Source organism: Helianthus annuus, chromosome 8 (assembly GCF_002127325.2).
Source record: "Helianthus annuus cultivar XRQ/B chromosome 8, HanXRQr2.0-SUNRISE, whole genome shotgun sequence".
Lineage (NCBI taxonomy): Eukaryota > Viridiplantae > Streptophyta > Magnoliopsida > Asterales > Asteraceae > Helianthus > Helianthus annuus.
Genome location: NC_035440.2, coordinates 127,303,720 through 127,317,844, shown reverse-complemented (window position 1 = coordinate 127,317,844; position 14,125 = coordinate 127,303,720). Strand labels below are relative to the sequence as shown.

General features: G+C 41.5%; 1 long non-coding RNA gene across 1 annotated transcript; it reads left to right on the top strand.

The window, feature by feature from the left end:
* The first annotated feature begins 1,445 nt into the window (after positions 1-1,445).
* On the top strand, positions 1,446-3,523 carry LOC118480869. The gene is made up of 7 exons (XR_004863971.1): positions 1,446-1,735; positions 1,815-1,884; positions 2,074-2,174; positions 2,259-2,320; positions 2,407-2,457; positions 2,931-2,986; positions 3,292-3,523. It is a non-coding gene; the product is annotated as an uncharacterized LOC118480869 (long non-coding RNA).
* The last annotated feature ends 10,602 nt before the right edge of the window (positions 3,524-14,125 follow it).

Sequence of the window (14,125 nt, the reverse complement as noted above, 5' to 3'; positions counted from 1 at the left end):
GTGTATGAAGCTTAAGCACGAACTCATTTATTTTTTGAGCTTCATCTTAGACTTAAGATTAGGTTTGAACTTGTTTTTGTTGATAGGGGAAGTTGAAGTGTTTTAAAAAGTGTTAGGTTACGGTTCCTGAACATCTGAAAATGCTTTCATTGTAAAATTATTCTAGCATATGTTGAGAAAACCAGGTCATCAATCCTGGATGTTCATAATGCTGTTACTTATGAATGTATGAGATTTGCAGATGGTATTCCAGATCACGATCCCGATAGCTGAGTCTAAGGGGGAGTCTGAAGAAGTGCTCAACGCAAACGGAAGCGTGCCAGGAAACTATCCTGGAGGAGCTTGTATCCGGAAAGGCAGGTGTCGATCCCAAAAGCACGGAAGCTTAACGAAAGGGGGAGCCTGAAGAGAAAGAGTCTAACGAAAGGAAGAGCAACGGAAGCCTGAAGACAGATCCACGGGGATTCTGTTCGAGAAAGAGGGAGTCTATGGTTGCTGATAATATCGCACCTTCAAGAAGACCCAGAGAGAGAGAAAGACAAGACGCTACGAGATTGACTGTGGCAATATCCAAGGTGGAGTTTGTTAGTGCAGTAATGTCTATCGCCTCCGTCAATACAGTTCGTAGCAGAATCTGAAGAAAACAAAGCTTTATGATGTAATATTTAGGAAAAAGAGCAAGGTGGCAATCTTGTAAATAAGGGGAAATCCCTTATGCCTTGTGCCTATAAATAGGAGCCTTAGGGTTTAGTTTTGAGACTTTTGCCATTTTGAGAGATTTGGAGCTTGGTGCTTAGAGAGAGAAAGTAGAGAGAAAGGCAAAAGGTGATTCACGGTTCTTTGTACGTTTCAGATCTATTAATGGAATCACGTTAATTAGTACGTTCTTGTGTTCGGTCACGCACGTTCACGGATTCCGCACGTCGAACGTGTCGTTACGTAATCGTTTCGGAGTGAAAACCGGGACCTACAGATTAAGAATAGTTCAAAAATGTTAAATTTGGATTGGATAGATTGATAGCCTTTGATGTTTAATTTGCTTTGTACCTTGTTTTTTTCCCTTGTCTAGTTTCTTGTTAGCGGGAGATTCTAATGAAATTTGCCGTTCAAAAAAAAATCATATTATATCATAATTGTGGGTATAACGGGTTTCACGAATCAAAACTGACTGAAGTGAAACTATAGTTTATTGGGGCTTCTAGATTATTTGGGCTTTTGTTGTAAGTTTTTTGTATCCATTTTGGTTTCATATTTAATAAGATGTTTTGTTTATGCATACAACTTGTTTAAGTTAAAAACAAGAAAACTCAATTAAGTGATGTGAAAAGATATTTAATTGGTACCAAATTTACTATCTATATTTTATATTAAAGCAAAATAGCTTTGACAAATTGACCGTGACGTGGCATAGGTCTTTAGCCAGATAATTGTGTTTTAGGCGCCATCTCTCAAATCTCTCAGTTCTCCTTCAATTCATATACCGCCTCCCAGAAATTCTCTCCATCAGTTTCAGTCTTTCCATTGTTATGAAATCCTTCCCTTGCAAGTTGTATATTCAATCTTTCCCATGTTTTGTTTTCCCCGGGCTACAACCTCTGTATCTACTTCATCTTTCAAAACTGATTGAGCCCTAAACATGAGAGAATCACAACATCTTCCGATGAAAAAAACCCTAAATCTTCATATGGGCTTAATCATCGCTGCCACCACCACCTGTTTGCCTGATTCTTTCAAGGTAATTTAAGTGTTCTTATTTCGTTTATGACGTTCTTTTTGTTAGATCTATATTCACCATTCCTTTGTTCTTCCATTAGGGTTTGCATCTCTTTCTGTTGGAACCCTTAATCAGTCGCCGGTTTCTGAATCGCAACACATATGTTTCAGGTTTTTTTAGTTTTTTCCTTTAAAACTATTTTTTTCTTGACATGGTTACTTCGAGATCAATTGTAAAATTTAGGTTTTTATCAAAAAGATTTCATTTTTATGGATGGTTGGTTATGTTCTTACTTTTGTTTCTGGTTATTATTGCTTCTCCAACAGTTGAAATAATAAGTGTTATATTTTTGTTAACAGTGCTTTGGGGATGGCTTTTGATGCATCAACCAATAGTCTACAAAAACCTATAATACAAATATATTCTACAACAAATGATGAAGTCACCCCCTTCTGGAAAGGTATATGATTGCACGTTGGTTTTCAAGACTTATTTATGCTAGATTATTATTTGTTTTTTTTTTTTTTTTTTTTTTTTTTTGCAGAGAAATATGAAAAGGATGCTAATAAATATTGGGATATTTTCTACAAACGTCATCAAGATCGGGTTCGTTTTGCTTTCCTCTCCATTGTTATAGGTTGACTTGTGGATTGTTGTGATTTATAGTGTTTGTTTATGGTTAATAATTTCAGTCCTTCAAGGATAGACATTACTTGGATAAAGAATGGGGACACTATTTCTCTGTGAGTGTGCAGAGTATTTTCTTACCTCTTATTTAAGTTATATGATAATTTAAAATATATATGTGTGGGTATAATCGTATATATAGGGGTATGTTAATACATTAGTGGTTTTAACTTTTAAGTAGAGTATGAGGACCGCATTAGCATTTGTACGTAATGGACACCAAAAACGACATATCATCAAGTGGATTTATAAAACTGATTATAGGTTGCAGTTTTTTTTCATGATTCTTTTTGCACAACCAGAACAAGGATTAAGAAGGCCTTATGAGCTACACTAGGGAGTTGACTTTTGATTCATTTGAACTGTTAGACTCGTTTTCTTTCCAAATGCATCAATTACCATATTTCTTAACCCATTAGAGACGAAATCGCCACCTCTTGATTATATTATTTTTTTAGTTCATTAAATTTTGATAAAAAGTACCTAAATATCAACCAGAAGTATACTGATACTATGCAATATTATGCAGATGACACTTGAAGGAACTATTGGTTACATGGCATGGCATATAATGAGCTAATTGAGGTCAGTGTATATTCAGTTGAAATATTTTCGGCCAGTTTATGAGTCAACATGAAAATTTATTTAGTCTACACTTTGCGTAAAATGGGTAAGATGGTTGAATTTCGATGCCGGTGGAAGATGAAAGGTTGCATGGCAGCTGATTAGCAAAGTTTTTTTTCTTTTTAACTATTGTTGAGTTTCCTTACTAGATAACTGATGCTTTGGTTTCAAACTCGTGACACTAACAGAGAGAGTGATTATTATTAATTAAGACACTAATAGTTTTCTAATTTGCTATTGTAATGATGGTATTACTGTAATTGCAGGAAATTGAGTAGATTGAGATCAACTGCTTTCAATACTTCTGCAAGTTTTTATGTTGTCAATGAAGAAGATGAAGGGAGTCTGAAAAGTTACAAGTTGAAAGGGGTTAATAATCCTGGCCAAATTTATGCTAATCATCAGACCTGTTGTTGGCTCTTAGAAGGATATATTGTAACACCCCGTGTTTTCGAATGTCAAAGTCAAAGTCAAAGTCCAAGTCAACTTTGACTTTCTTTGACTGTAGATAGTCGATTTCGTGTCTTAGTTGTATTATGTGGAGTAAGTGTTGTAATCAGCAAGAATCGAAGTAATCGAACGTGTTTTAATGCGAACCGATCTACGACTGTAAATGTTAGAAAGTAACAATGCGATAAAGTTAATCTAATCAGAAATCAAACCGATCTAACAATCAATCGAACTCGAGACTCGAATTATGCGAATTATGGTATTGTTATACGTGTGTGTGTGCCTTATGTGTTAATTGTGCGTGTTTACTTTATGTTGGCTGTGGTATTCAAGCAATCAAATCGAAAATCGAATCGAAACTCGAAAGGCAATCAAACTCAATCGAAACCGGCATCGAAACATGAAATATAGATGCTTGTATGTAGATATAGTCCCAACTACTGAAGGTAATTTGACTAGGAACCATATCGTATTCGTATCATCATCCATCGAAATCGAAACGTCGAAAATCCTCGCAAAATACTCAAAGTGCGTGGCGGATCGAACTGGAAGCATCTTGATCGAACATGCCAGTCGATCGGCTAGCACTTTGCCAGCCGATCGAGCAGCCCACTTGATCGGATCTCCCAGCCGATCGGCTGACACTTTCCTCTTTTGGAAGCCTATAAATAGGGCTGTCATTGTCATACTTTCCACTTTTGGAAAGCTCTGACCGAACCAGCTATCTTCTTCACCTTTTCTCAGATTTCTCTCAATCCCGGTAAGTTTTCACTTTAATTCTTGTACGATCTTGATCATTACTTGATTCTACACCTTTCTATCTTTCAAAACTTAGATTCTAACCGTGCAATCACCAAGATCTAAGCGTTCTTGGGTGATGTCATCATGGTGTTCTTAATGTAACAACCCGCACCTTCGTGCGTTGTTACTACTCGACACACTCGTTACGCCTAGCACCGGAGATTCGGATCATAATGAAATCATACCAATTTTATCGCTAAATCGAAGTATAATCGAATAATTACGCATATTCTATCGCTATTACAAACCTATTTTGCATAACACTCACGATGATGTCGAATATGGGCCTAAACTACCCTTCTCGATGAGCGTGAGGTGTCAAAATGTGAGTAATCAACGCTAACGAGGGTTATCGGGTGAGTACTATGACTCTAACCGTCATGACGATGATGGCAATATGAGTAAGTGGTGCCCCGATAATCATTGTGGCACATCACATCGAAGAACGCACTCGAAGGCACGCGTAACTCGATCACCGCACTGAGAATTGGATACATAAATACGTATATACGGCCCTTTTGTGATTAATTATAATAAATAAATTAATAATTATATAAATATATAAAAATATGGCTTAAACCGTCGAAATCGCACCAAAAACGGGATCAAAAGGCTTCCGAACGGATCAATTCGATCAAACTAGTCCAATTGGTCAGACCGGCCCAATCAGATAGGCCAGTCCGATCGGATGGGCCAGTCCGATCGGATGGGCCAGCCGATCGGATGGGCCAGCCGATCGACTGGGCCAGCCGATCGACTGGGCCAGCCGATCGACTGGGCCAGCCGATCGACTGGGCCAGCCGATCGACTGGGCCAGCCGATCGACTGGGCCAGCCGATCCAACTGCTGTTTTGCCTTCCTTTCCCCTTCCTTGCCTATAAATACCCCTCCATTCACTCCCAAACACTTGTGTAGCTGCTCTTAACCGACCAAGACGCTCCAGCCCTCAAATCTCTCGATTTCTTCCGATTCTTGTAAGTTTTCAACCCGAATCTTGTACTTTCTTGATCCAAATGCAATCCTTCATCTTTCTATCTTTCAAATCCCAATTTTCAACCGTGAAATCAACGGATTTGGGCTGTTCTAAGGTGATGTCACCACAAAGTTCTTCAAAGGTGATGTCATCCCATGAAGAACAACTCAGATTCGGATGATTTACGTACGATTCTTCGCGAATCTCAACCAAATCAATGTTTTTCTAATCAAAGGGCCACGGATTTGGGATGTTCGGATAGATTTCATCACAAAGTTCTTATGAACTTCAAGTGTTGACCTCATATCATCAAGAACAACTCAGATCCAGGGCATTTCCTAAGTAAAATCAAGGTTTTTACATCAGATCTATACATAAAAATGGTAAAACCAGAACTTAGACCGATCTCCTAGACATTTCTTAGTGTCGTGTTGGTCTAGGATCTGATTTCTAGTGATAAAATGATCGATTTCGAGTTAAACACAGAAAAACCGACAAAAACGACCAGTTCCGACGAACGGGGTGATTCCCGGCCGTTAAAACAGGTCGGAATTGACGGGATTTCAGTTGCTTAACGCCTCATCGTAACGTCTCGACCCAAAACGCCGAAAAACGCTCGAAAAATCATCGAAAACAGTCGAACAGGATGGCCAATCGAGTGGCCCAATCGATCGAACAGACCAGTCGATCGAGTGGCCCAATCGATCGAACAGGCCACTCGATCGAGTGGCCCAATCGATCGAACAGACCAATCGATCGAGTGGCCCATTCGATCGAACGGCCCATTCGATCGACCAGGCCGTCCGACCGATCAGGCACATCCGTCCGACCAATCAGGCCCATCCGACCAAGTCCAACCGACCGACCAGGCCCACTCGATCGAGTGGCCTGTTCGACTGGGCCAGCCCAATTTCACCATTTTGTCCGATTTTAACCCAATTTTGCCCGATTCCACACAAATCGATACCGTTTAACGCATAGTAACCTATCACTCACGTAAATTATCTGAAATCAGGATATTCTCCGGCACCGGTTCCGCAAACCTAACCGAAAACGCGCTGTGAGTATACTTGACCCCTTTTATCGAATTTTGGGTGTAACATACGTTCCATAAAAACCAAACTTATCAAACGAATGATTTAATTGGACTATTTATCACTTGCGAATAACTGTTTGCATAGATATACGTGATGCTAGTACATGTATGCTAGGACTTATACTCGTGACGTCCCACCAAGACTAGTATAGTACTATTTCGCCCGACGGGGTCTAGTTATGCCATCAAGAGTCGAGCATCGAGGACTTAGCTGGTAGTATCAGTTTTGTGAGTATATATGTTGTGTATTACGTTTATGCATGTGGAAATTCGCAGCACTTTTTCTATCACACTATCACACATCAAACCTGTATACTCGCCAATACTTTTGTATTGACAAAGTTTTAACGTATGTTGCAGGTTTAGCCGAAGTTTACATCAAATCAAGCTAGGAAGTCTAGAAACTCATCTAAATTATAGGTTGTCGGATTTGAATTGTTCGAGAGAACAAGAAATCTGTGATAACTTATGTGATTGTATTGTTTGTTAGTATGGGATGACAAATGTAATAAATATTATCGCAATATAGTTGTTATGGATTCTCTTGAGCAATCTGATTCGCCTAGTGCCGCGCCCCGATGATTCCGCCATCGGTTGGGGTGTGACAGATTGGTATCAGAGCCATAACTATAGGGAATTAGGCAAAGTTTGAGACTCGACCTAGTCCGGGTCGATGTCTTAGAAAAATTGACCTAGTCTATAGTCTAAGTACCTACAGGCCGACTCTTACGAACTCGTTAGGGTTTGTTTGGGCCAACTTGCTACCCTCGATCCAATTTGTTGAAAGTTACAACTATTGTGTGAACACCGCATACTACAGCTTCACACAAAGAGCCTTTCCTAAGGCTAGAATGTTACTTAGCCTTTCCTAAGGCCGACACAATACACATGCTTTCAAAACTACTCGTACAATAAAACCGAGTGATCTAGTCGAGACCAGGTGTGAAAACCAAGAACTCTCGATAAGGTCGCTCACTCAGCGTATCTTCCTAGCACGAGAACTCTTCGTCGAGCCAGGAGTGACATCCGCATCTCGACAAAAGGTCTCCATTTCAAAATTCTAGTGGAACTCTCGAATTTAATTCGATGAGCGCCACCACCCATGGGAACGAAGTTGTTAAGCCAGGGGTGAAACCCATACCTTAATCAACTGTTCCACTCTATAAAATGGTTTACAAAAGCTCTCACCAAGGACACGACCATAACAATGACTCAGGCTGCGCGAAGACTAGAGAGACGAATGTTAGGAGCTGCATCCCAGTGGAAGCGTGAGTCCTCTAGGTCAACGCGTATGCCCGAACCTGTTGGTTATAGTCGGGTTACTTGGGTAGTCAACGCCTAAACACCCAAGGCATTCCATCTAAATTTTACGTATATGGTATCATTTACGTCTATGAGTTTCAAATTTAAGCTTTACGATTTACCGATTTCTCGATTTATCGGATTTACGATCCTAGATTTACGAAGCGCACAACTTGCACAGCCATCGCAATCCAAAACAAAGACCGAATGACCGCAACAAAACCAACGTCTAAGTACTCGAATTCGCTTACGCCATTTCTCTCATCGCGCCCTCGCAAATTCTAAACCAATATCTATGTGTAACCTACAACTATATCTATATGTATTAAATACAAAACGAATCAATTATGTGAGAGTTTAGGAATCTAGAATTTTCCTATGTGGCTCCTATGTGTTTAATTAAATATCAAGTTTTGATCGAATCAAATCGCATCAAAAGCTCAAAAATCATTATGATCGAATCTCATTCCGAATCCTTCTGTCTAGATGCCTTCCAACAACTCGACCTCGAGACGAGTAGCTAGGAGAAGAGCCCAACGACGCGCCGATAAGAGGATTGCCTCGATTGTGACCAAAGAAGTGGTCAAGCTCATTCCTCAAATTGTCGCGCAAGTGCACTCTCAAAGCCACTCTCGAGTCCCGGAAGACGTCAAGACGGAATCTGCATTCCTCTACAAACACTTCAAAGCCTGTGATCCAATGCCTTTCACGGGTGAAGGAGGTGTTTCTCAATTACTCCAGTGGTTCGATGCCATCGAGGTTACCTTTCGTCAGAGTGGGTGCCCCGAGGACTTTCAAACTACTTGCGCCACCGGGGTATTTCAATCGCGAGCACTCGACTGGTGGACCGCCGAACGCAACAAACGTGGTATCTCCACAGCTTACGCCCTCTCATGGGGTGAGCTGAAGGAACTCATGAAGGAAGAATATTGTCCCCCTCACGAAGCCCAGAAGCTAGAGAACGAATTTTGGGAACTCAAGCAAACCGAAAGTGACAATGCGATCTATACAGCAAGGTTCAAACAGCTTAGCGTAATCTGCCCAAGCCAAGTCGATACTCCAAAGAAAGCTATCGCGAAGTATATTCGTGGCTTATCGGAGTGTGTGGGTGATTTTGTCGAAGCTGCAAAACCTACTACCATCGAAGAAGCCTACCGTCTAGCCGCAGAGCTCAACAGCAAACGAGTCGTGGACGGATCCTTCTCCAAGAAGCCTGTCACACGAGCTCATCAAGCAATCATCATCAACTCATCCGACGATTCCTTTGGAGAATCGGTCGATGGTTCATCTGACCGCGCCTCGGAGGATTCTTCCAAGAATCGCTCCGACAATGCCTCCGTTAAATCGTCAGGCGAATCCGAAGACGACACTGCATCAACTCAAGAAGCCCAACCGAGCCGCAAACGAAGGACCGTGAGCCCAGACTCTTCAACAACTGGACTGCCGCAACCCGAACCTCTCCGATCAGTCCCAGTTCAGTCACAACGCGCTTACAATGGATCTCATCCCCTGTGTTTCACATGCACGTATCATCACCCGCTAGAAGCAAAATGTCGCTATTGCGCAAATTGCAACTGGTATGGGCATTATACGTCGCAGTGCCGTACAGGACCGTGACCTGGAAGGAAGTCATCAGCAACCGCCGTCTCCGCAAGTATCCACAACAACGTTATTTTGATCCTAATGTTGTTGTAATAATCCGACTTATCGCTATCATTTCTGGAACTTATTTCATATATCATCGTGTGTGGATTCTATTTCTCTTACAATCGAGCACTATCTAGACGCTAGCACTATGTACTATATTATGTATTTTATCCCTATAACACTCTTAGAACGAGGTACGGTATACGTGCAAGGGACAACTAATCACGGGTGCACACGGGATTATCTTGGTCAGTGCACGGAGATCGTAGTGAAGTTCTAATGGTGCCATAACGTTTAAAAGCACGGTCAAGGCCGTGTCAACAAAGTGTGACACCAAAGCACGGGGCATAAGTAGTAGGGGTGACGCGGGGGTACGCTTTACCATACTACCGAAACTTCGTGAAGAAAGTGCCATGTGGAGTTGGACGTTATTAGACCTATTATACTATTATGGTTAATTTGACACTCTACCATCAATCACAAGGCGTAACAAAACTAAACCGCATCACTGCGAGGCTTCTCGTAAGTCCGCGTACACAAATTGCCACATCGATGAACTTAGGTAAGTTCACCCCGAAGAGCAATTGGAGCAACGCGAGACTGGTCGGAAAGTCTAGAACGCAACTTAATCGCAGTTTTGCCGGATCAATCTCGCAATCAAATCATTCGATAAGTGGCTCGAAATCGCAATCGCATCATGTGTTTGTCTAGAAATCTCTAACGCTAGTTGTTGTCAATTGTGTGAACTTCTATCAGCTGGTGTGGATCGTCTATTGTGGATTCGCTAGACGAGTATCGAGAATCACTCGCCGCCTTCCACTCTTAACGCGCCTCGCACCTAATCCACCAACTCGATACTCTTATCATGGTTCGCTATTACTTATCAATGCACGCATTCTACGTGTCATGTTAGCGCACAAGACCTCGCTTCACGAGACGAAACTAACAAGGTTGAAACATGGTGATGTTTTGACCATATTAGTTGACTTTGTGGAAAAAGGCCGTGTGGGCTAGCCTTAGTACTATTCGTGGTGTAATCAGTTCAATCAATCGTCTATCACTCGCAACGCAACAATCGTCGCTTATCAATCTGTTGAAATCTATTGTCTATCGATGTTCGAATGTTACTTGGAAGTCATCGCAGGTGGTGTAATGTTAGGGTGCATGACATTGCTTCACAAGATAAAACTAATATGGAAACATGGTGTTTGTCATATTAGCAAGTCTTGTGGAAACGTGCCATGCGAACTTCGTGTGGAATCAAATCGAAATCTCATTTACCCGAATCAAAATCGTGTCATTCGTTGCCCAACCAAGCATACCATATCAGCGTTGTGCGACCGGACTACTCGCACCCGCTGCCTACGCTTGGTTTGCATCCAACTTATTTCTATTCAAAACTCGGTCTAGCACCTCATCGCTAGGATCAAGGGAATCGAAATTCTATCTGTGTCTTATCGGCACGCATGACACTGCCTCATGAAACAGAGTTAATATGGGTAAAGCATGGTGGATACGCCGCTGGTACTTCCTATATATAAGTGTTTTAACCATATTAACGAACTTTTGTGGGAAGGTGCCACGTGGGGCCCGAGGTAAGTTATTTTTCCATAGTATTAAGGAAAACCTATTTTTATAAAATTTTTACTAAAACCGTTGGACAAATGAAATTCCTTACAACATGGAGAAAACATTGAATCAGTTTGGCTCCGTGCCCAATGAAAATTTCATAAGTCCAATTCTTTTCTTAAAAATCTTTGCAATGACCGACAGGAATCTTCCCGAGAACGAGGGTTCGGCAGTCGAGTTCCGCTCGAACCCACGTTGTAGGAAAGTTTTCTTAAAACTTATTTTGCCACCTGATTCTTTTAAAATGTAAAACTCAAAACCTGTTATCAAATAACAAAACCCTCCACATAGCGCTGGTGTGGACATCAAAACGGTCGACACCGCGCCATGAGGAGATTTTTCTTAATTAACTTCGGAAATTAATCGAGTATTGGTAAGTTCAAAACGCTATAAAATTGCTTTTTGTATGTGTTATCACTTCTAAGTAATCGAATCGTATGCTCTCTCTATTTTCACTCGCCAAATCGTAATCGATCGCTCGTTATCTAGACGCTAATAATCTCTACTCTCAATCGCATCAACCCTTACGACCCTACTATTGGATTAATTTCGGGACGAAATTTCCTAAAGGAGGGGATACTGTAACAACCCGCACCTTCGTGCGTTGTTACTACTCGACACACTCGTTACGCCTAGCACCGGAGATTCGGATCATAATGAAATCATACCAATTTTATCGCTAAATCGAAGTATAATCGAATAATTACGCATATTCTATCGCTATTACAAACCTATTTTGCATAACACTCACGATGATGTCGAATATGGGCCTAAACTACCCTTCTCGATGAGCGTGAGGTGTCAAAATGTGAGTAATCAACGCTAACGAGGGTTATCGGGTGAGTACTATGACTCTAACCGTCATGACGATGATGGCAATATGAGTAAGTGGTGCCCCGATAATCATTGTGGCACATCACATCGAAGAACGCACTCGAAGGCACGCGTAACTCGATCACCGCACTGAGAATTGGATACATAAATACGTATATACGGCCCTTTTGTGATTAATTATAATAAATAAATTAATAATTATATAAATATATAAAAATATGGCTTAAACCGTCGAAATCGCACCAAAAACGGGATCAAAAGGCTTCCGAACGGATCAATTCGATCAGACTAGTCCAATTGGTCAGACCGGCCCAATCAGATAGGCCAGTCCGATCGGATGGGCCAGTCCGATCGGATGGACCAGCCGATCGGATGGGCCAGCCGATCGACTGGGCCAGCCGATCGACTGGGCCAGCCGATCGACTGGGCCAGCCGATCGACTGGGCCAGCCGATCCAACTGCTGTTTTGCCTTCCTTTCCCCTTCCTTGCCTATAAATACCCCTCCATTCACTCCCAAACACTTGTGTTGCTGCTCTTAACCGACCAAGACGCTCCAGCCCTCAAATCTCTCGATTTCTTCCGATTCTTGTAAGTTTTCAACCCGAATCTTGTACTTTCTTGATCCAAATGCAATCCTTCATCTTTCTATCTTTCAAATCCCAATTTTCAACCGTGAAATCAACGGATTTGGGCTGTTCTAAGGTGATGTCACCACAAAGTTCTTCAAAGGTGATGTCATCCCATGAAGAACAACTCAGATTCGGATGATTTACGTACGATTCTTCGCGAATCTCAACCAAATCAATGTTTTTCTAATCAAAGGGCCACGGATTTGGGATGTTCGGATAGATTTCATCACAAAGTTCTTATGAACTTCAAGTGTTGACCTCATATCATCAAGAACAACTCAGATCCAGGGCATTTCCTAAGTAAAATCAAGGTTTTTACATCAGATCTATACATAAAAATGGTAAAACCAGAACTTAGACCGATCTCCTACACATTTCTTAGTGTCGTGTTGGTCTAGGATCTGATTTCTAGTGATAAAATGATCGATTTCGAGTTAAACACGGAAAAACCGACAAAAACGACCAGTTCCGACGAACGGGGTGATTCCCGGCCGTTAAAACAGGTCGGAATTGACGGGATTTCAGTTGCTTAACGCCTCATCGTAACGTCTCGACCCAAAACGCCGAAAAACGCTCGAAAAATCATCGAAAACAGTCGAACAGGATGGCCAATCGAGTGGCCCAATCGATCGAACAGACCAGTCGATCGAGTGGCCCAATCGATCGAACAGGCCAATCGATCGAGTGGCCCAATCGATCGAACAGACCAATCGATCGAGTGGCCTATTCGAACTCTATATGCTATTATCAAACTTGTGTGCTCACCTTTACATTTTATGTATTGACATTATTTTAACGTATGTGACAGGTAATTAGGATGCTTACTTGCTAGGAAAGCGAGGCAATAATAAAGCTTTAGAGCCCATCTAGCAGTTGTAGGTCGTAGCCTACCTAGGGGTCTCTAGAGGTGAATAAACTATAGCCGTGGAGCCGTTGGAGTTGTTCGATCAAGCATCTATGCCATTAGTTGTCTGTAGATCTTGTCCGGACGAGTCTTAAAGACACTGGGCCGTACCTTTAGACAGTTGGTTTGTAATAAATTAAATCTGAGTTGTCGAAACAGTACTATTTGTTTAGTTGTATTCTATGATAACTTGTTTATTTATTTAGGATACGGTATGGGACGTATCACTTAACTGAATTTGTAATAATAGTTGTTGTGGAAACTTCTGGACAATCTGCTTTGCTCAGTGCCACGCCCCGATGATTCCGCCATCGGTTGGGGTGTGACATATATGATGCCTGGATCTCTCATAGATGCTAAGAAGCTTCATGGGAAGATCTCGAAGTCGGCTTTCGATACCGATAACGTAATTTGCATTTGGCTTGCTGAGGTTTATGTTGCTCAGGGTGATTTGAGTTATCATGCCAGGTGCTTGATGAAATGCCCGACAGAGATTTATTCTTTTGAAATAACTTAATTTTTGATCTGATCGAAACGAGGTTACCGACTATAGTGTTCGGCCTGTTCTCGAAAATGTTGCCTGACAAGGTTGACCTGGATGAAGCAACATTTGCAAATGTTTTACAGGCTTTTAGTGGAGTTAGGATTGGCCATTATAGTCTAAATGAGATCTACCAACTCTGTTCTCTTGGGGTTACGGTAAGCAAATTCCATCTCAATTTCCGGTTCAAGTTATTGCTAAAATTCTTCATTAATTTGCAATACCCGAATCACAGTAAGCACATGTACACAAAATAAGGTTGCGATTAAGTAGAAAGTGCCGAATAAATAACA